A 6000-nucleotide genomic window follows, 5' to 3' on the forward strand; every position below is an offset into this window, starting at 1 on the left:
CTGGTCCAGAAATTTAAAAGTTAATTGAAAACCCTTCAAAAAAAATAACAGTTGAACAATTATTTAGGAATCAACAAATTCTCCCATTAATGCTGAAAAGCATAAAGAAGTCTAAACCTTAGATCAACAATGCAGAACGTAAATGGAGTCAACGAGATTGTTTACTGTAGCATCTTATTTTGAGGATCTGATCAGTAATTTCTTTGACTGATCAGAAAATTATGACATTGCAATAAATCTCTGATTTTGCATAAAATACAAAATAATCTTCCAATGTGATCTAGCCAATTGGAACTTTCAGTAAACAGTAAAGTCTCGTTATATCGATATCGGTTATATCGATAGTACCGCTTATTACGATACTATTTCTATGAACGCAAGGAGAAAATTACATGCGCGCAGGGTCGGATATATCGATAGTCCCGGTTATATCGATATTTTTTGGACTCCCGAGAATATCGATATAACGAGACTTTACTGTATATGAATGTCATAATTTCTGGTTGTGTCCAACAGGTGGCACTGTAGGTCTCCGCCTACAGCTACACACCTGTTGGTCGGCCATTGTCAAGCTTTAGTTTCAGCCATTGTTATTGTCGTTTCTTTGGATTTTTGCTTTTCTCATGTCTGCGTTGTGGATTTAGTTTTTTTCTTTGTTTTGAAATACAATTGGTCAAATACAACCTGCTCTTCCCTCTCGCACTGCTTTTTGTGATGCACCACCATGCATTCGTGACATACATAAATCTTTTGATTTACATTTCAGTGGTTGAGCATGTGAGATTTATCGCTTTTGCTCTCATTCAAAGCTGCCTGACCATTCATCACTTTTGGAAAAGAAATCCTCTAAATTGCCTTCCCTGTCTATCAAGAAGCCTCATAAACGAGATGCATCACCCCGTCTCACCCACCAACACAATTCTCTGGGAATTTATCCCGACTAGAGAAATCAATTAGGAAGATTACACATATTTCCAACCCTCCTCAGATGGCAATTAAAGATGAGCTGCTGTCATTGTTTGACCATTAAATCAAGAGACCGTCCAGACAGTGATGTAGGCAAGAAATCACCTCCAATGTGACCACAGAGTGGAGCAAAGAAATGACAGAAGGAAGAAGAAGAGGACGGAAAAGCTTTTTTTCCCCCAACTGGGAAAGAATAGAAAAGCTCATCCTGAATACGGCTCCATGTACACGTCTCCGGTGTCGACATTTCCTCTGCTTTAAAGAACATCTTTCACTTCAAACGGCTCGATTTTTGATTGAACAACTCGCCATAGTTTAAGTGCCCAAAAACCCATTTCAAAAGAGCTTTTCCCAAAATGTGAAAGACGTCCCTAGAGCTTTTGTCAAGGGCTGTAAAATGATGTCCTATCCGTTTTTTTCCTTTCACTTAGTGATAAGCAGCCCACAGAAGACCCACTTTTCCTCCCTCCTCTATTTATATACACTGCCGCTATTCATTTGCAACTATCCATTAACTGCGCCAGCACGACACATTTAGGGTGGGGGGTGGGCAATGGCTGTTGCTCTCTTAAAAGGATTTCCAGAGCGATGGAAAGACTAACTGAGGTAACAATAAATGGGCCACTGGATCAGCACAAAAAGAGAAATGAGATCATATTAAAGAAAGTAGAAATAATCTGCATTAGCAGAAAGTCCCCCTCAAATGAATAATTATGCCCCATGATCCGTCCACTATCATCACATGTCGCCTTTTTACGCCAAACTGAATGCCGCCTTGTCAATGGTTTGCCATCATACGCATTAGTCCAACTTCACGTTTTAATAATATCCAGTACACGAGCTGCATCCCAAATTTTCTTATTGATATTGCTCAGTTTTGATTGACACTGGCGTAGAGCGATCGATTAGTGTTGGTTGAGAGAGGTGTCCTATAGCACAGTGGGCTTGCGTAGACGCATTTATCTTGTTTTCTCTTTTGAATTCATTGAATGGTCCCGGTGTGCCTCAGGTTGTGGTATGAGAGATGATGGGAATACTTTCAGAGTCCTCATATTTCTCTTCTTGTCTCAGATAGTAAGAAATTGCAACTATTCAAGAAGCTTATTAAAAGGCAGCATTACGCATTGGGAAGATCGTAAGATCGGGAAATAGGCTACAGGGGCCAGTTATCGACTCGTTAATGTGGGATCACATAAGAGAGAGAGCAGATAATGTTTGAGATGAATATTTCCCCCAGTCACAGAGTATTGAACTTCATCTCAAGTATCTATGAAGAAAGAAGGAATCGAAACTATGATTAGTGACCACGACAGTTCCTCTACGAGAGAGGAGTGAAAAGAATTGTGAAAAAAAAACAGAAAAAGACAGCTACAGCTATAAAGCTTTGATAGAGACAAATGAGCCTGAGTGTTTTCACAGGCTATTTCCCGCAGGCTTTGTGTTCACACAGCCGGAGATGTTGCAATCACAGAGAAGACCATTTGTAGACCTGACGACATTTATGAGAAATCAATAAACATTCTAAAATGTAAGTAACAGTGTGGGTAAATAAACAGTAACAATGTCGTTCCATGGAAGTTGCATGGAAATTGAAGGATAATGCATGTGAGGTGATGGCACAAAAAACAAAATCTGAGAGATGAGGGATCTCGTAGACTCGTAGACTAGTCTTATACTGTGCAATGCAATTAGTCTGGTTGAATGCTTCCAAATCAATATGAAGTACATTATACTTGATCAAAATAAATCTTTTCTCATGAAAAAAAACAATAAAACTTGAATACTCGCCTTATAAATGTTTTTTTTTATTACAATACAATACATATTGAGTTATATAACGCTTTAACAACAGCTGAAGCTGTAGCAAAATCAATACCAAAGAAAAATCCTGTTAAAAAAACCAAAACACTGTGGTTTGACCAGAAATAAAGGTGGTATTTTGGTGACTGTGAGTGCTTTCTATGGCGTGAGAAACATTTTCTCATGACCGCGAGGAGTTTTCTGGTTTGCACTAATGTTTTGGAGATTACATTGTTTTTTATTTTAATTCCAAGAAGTATTCCCTGTGGGAGATATTTTTTTATAGGTTGAGAGAGTCTTTTGTGTCCTGTGAGTTTTCCTGGTTCATGAGAGGTAAGTAAGAGATGTTTTGAGTGTGTAAAGGAAGTATTTTTTGAGTGAGTGTGAAAGATTTTTACAATCCAATCCAACATATATTGCTTTATAGTGCTTTAACAACAGGTTCTTGGGTAATCATAAAAAGTTGTTGATATTTTAATGATGTTCCAACCATCCATCCATCCATCCATCCATTCATTCAGTCAAATAGGCCTGAGCTGAAAAACTGTTTAATTTTTTTCCGAATGCTCTTTTTCCCAAAGGGATGACATAGAAAATTCAGCTTTTCTCTCATTTACACATCTAATGTATGGAATGTCATCAACAGCATTTAAATGAGGCAGATACACTCTTGCCCCAAACTGTGTTAAAAATGCAGCCCAATGGGTTCTTATACAATGTGTGGCCATCTGGCTGCATGCGATACACAGCTGATGCAATGGCCTCGGTCTCCCACTCATTAAAACGAATATGTAGTGACTAGATTAAATTAGGGCCAATCTAGTGAAGCAGACCTGGACAGAGTATGGCTCAACGGTGACATCTGGTCCGCCCACAGTCTCTAAAATGTAACGGATTGGTGCTCTTATTTTGAAAGTTACAGTTTATGTGCACGTGTCGACTTTTATACAAGCAAAGCAGAGGCAAAAGCTATGACTTTTACAAATATTACTATTTATTTACACATTTCCAAACCAAGTAGCAACTTTTTTTCCAAATAAGGATTAGCAAACAACATTGTACAATCTTATTTCCTGCACTATAAAGAGAAGAGGCCCAATTTGTCACGTTTCAGTTTGTGACCAACAGGTGGCACTGTCGGGCCCCGCCTGCAGCTGCACAGGTGTTGGTTGTTTTAATCAGTGGCAGTTAAAAGGACTCCTGGCATGACCATTCGGTGTCGGGTCATTGTTTGCTTGTTTGCTCTTGTCACGTTTTGCTTGTGCTTGTCTCCACTGTCATGTTTTACTCTGGCTCTCATTCATGTTTTGGTTTTGCTCTTGTCCTCGGTCATGTTCTCGCTCATCTTACGGTCACTGCAAGTTTTTGGCGTAAGCCACAGTCATTGTTTGTTACTTTGGATTTGTTGCTTCTGTCATGTCTGAGTTCTGGATGTAGGAATTCTCTTTGTTTGTTTCACCCAGTCAGATTTGTTTCGTCTTGTCATGTTTTACTCGAGGTTTTGTTTGCTACTTTGGACCTTTCTGTTCTGATGACTTTCTTGTTCGAGATTGTGTTCCTGCTGACTTTATTTGATACAATTTGTCAAATGCATGTTGCCCCTCCTCCCTGCCTGCTTTTTTGGGGTCCACCACCACCTTGCAAATCTTGACACAATTATACGTTGTGCAAATCTACACTTATGCTGTAACTAACTCGGGTACATTCCTGTCAATAATATACTTCACATTGATTTATATACATTCAACTATATATTTGGGGTTCCTGACCAGGAAGGGCTAATATGATTTTATTTGTGAACTCATTGCAAAATTAATTGTATAATCAAGTTCATTAGGTTACAAGAAATGTTTCCTTAATGCACAGGCTGATGAGTGTGTGTGAAGCAAAATGGATAAAGAAAAGCGGCAAGCCATTCACAAGTCGTATCAATTGAAAAGAGACTAGCCTATTGTGTTCCTTCTTTTTCTTTGCATGTGTATTAATCCTAAAAGCCTCCCTTCATGCTGTTGAATCCTTCTCAGAAAATTAGGAATGTATCCGAATGGGTTCATTGTCTACTTGCGCAACAAAGGGATAGCCACTTCTCTCATCTCTGGAAAATATCTCAAAACTGGTGGCTCATCACGTCAACCAAAAGGATACTGAGTTGTTTGGGGACCACTTTTAGAACAAGCACCCTTCATAATCCCTTGGGTATGTTTTTGCCAGCTCCTGAGAGAACTGAGCAGCCGTTACCGTCTGTACATCACTGAATTAGTTTTGCTCCCTGTTGCCTGAGGGTGTGTTGAACAATCAGCAAATAGCTTACATGATTTGTAGCCAGTCTGACACCTTGTTTCTATACAGCCTCCCTCTGGTACCAGCATCATGTACCAAAGACAAAATGGGGAGGAGACTGGGGATGACAGATGCAAACAAGCACATATTTTAAAGCAGTTGTGGCCTCGACGAATAGCACGCCTCCCGGAGGCGTGTTATTCGCAGAGGAGGCGTCGCCTCCGTGCGAACTCCCCTGTGCCCTTTGGCGCCCCTAATTCATTTGTCCCATGAGTCAGGCTGGGATCTCTGTTAAATGAGGACCCAGATCACTTTTACTGATGATGATTTCATCTAACACTTGGTTCATGATTCTGCGTCAATTTTTAGCTCTTCTTGAGAGATGCTGCATTATGATGGATCGCGTTTTCTTATACTCTGACACAGGATGGTTACACAGGGTCGAGGGGGCTTCATCCCCATATGTCAATGTTTACAGGTACTGTAATTGCAGGTAATATATACAGCACCGCTGTACATATTTCCTCAAATAAGAAACTAGCAGTGTTAAGATGAGACTCTTCAATAGAAATGCTTGCATGAAGGCAGAGCTTGACAAGTTGATGTCAAGTGGATGCTCCACAAGTAATTTTACTTGGCCTAAACAAATGTCAGTTCCAAAACCTTTGGAACTGACATTTGTTTTTTTCTCACCCTCCGTTTGGCACATCCTTAAGAAGCACAGGCCAGCATGAGTGGGTAGAAGAAGTATTTTGGATACGCTGTTCTGGTCGATTGGTGTGTGGGTTTAATGGTGGGTGTAGGCATTTTAAACACAAATAAATCTCCATGAAACATCATCCTACATGCGTCATCCACATGTGGTATGTTTTCTATACGCTTTTGAGATGTGCGCTGTTATATAACCAACTGGGGATTGAATCCATCCAAGTCTTTAGAATGCTATGAAGGCAT

Source organism: Hippocampus bargibanti, linkage group LG02 (genome assembly GCF_051943395.1).
Source record: "Hippocampus bargibanti isolate YZ-2025 linkage group LG02, ASM5194339v1, whole genome shotgun sequence".
NCBI lineage: Eukaryota > Metazoa > Chordata > Actinopteri > Syngnathiformes > Syngnathidae > Hippocampus > Hippocampus bargibanti.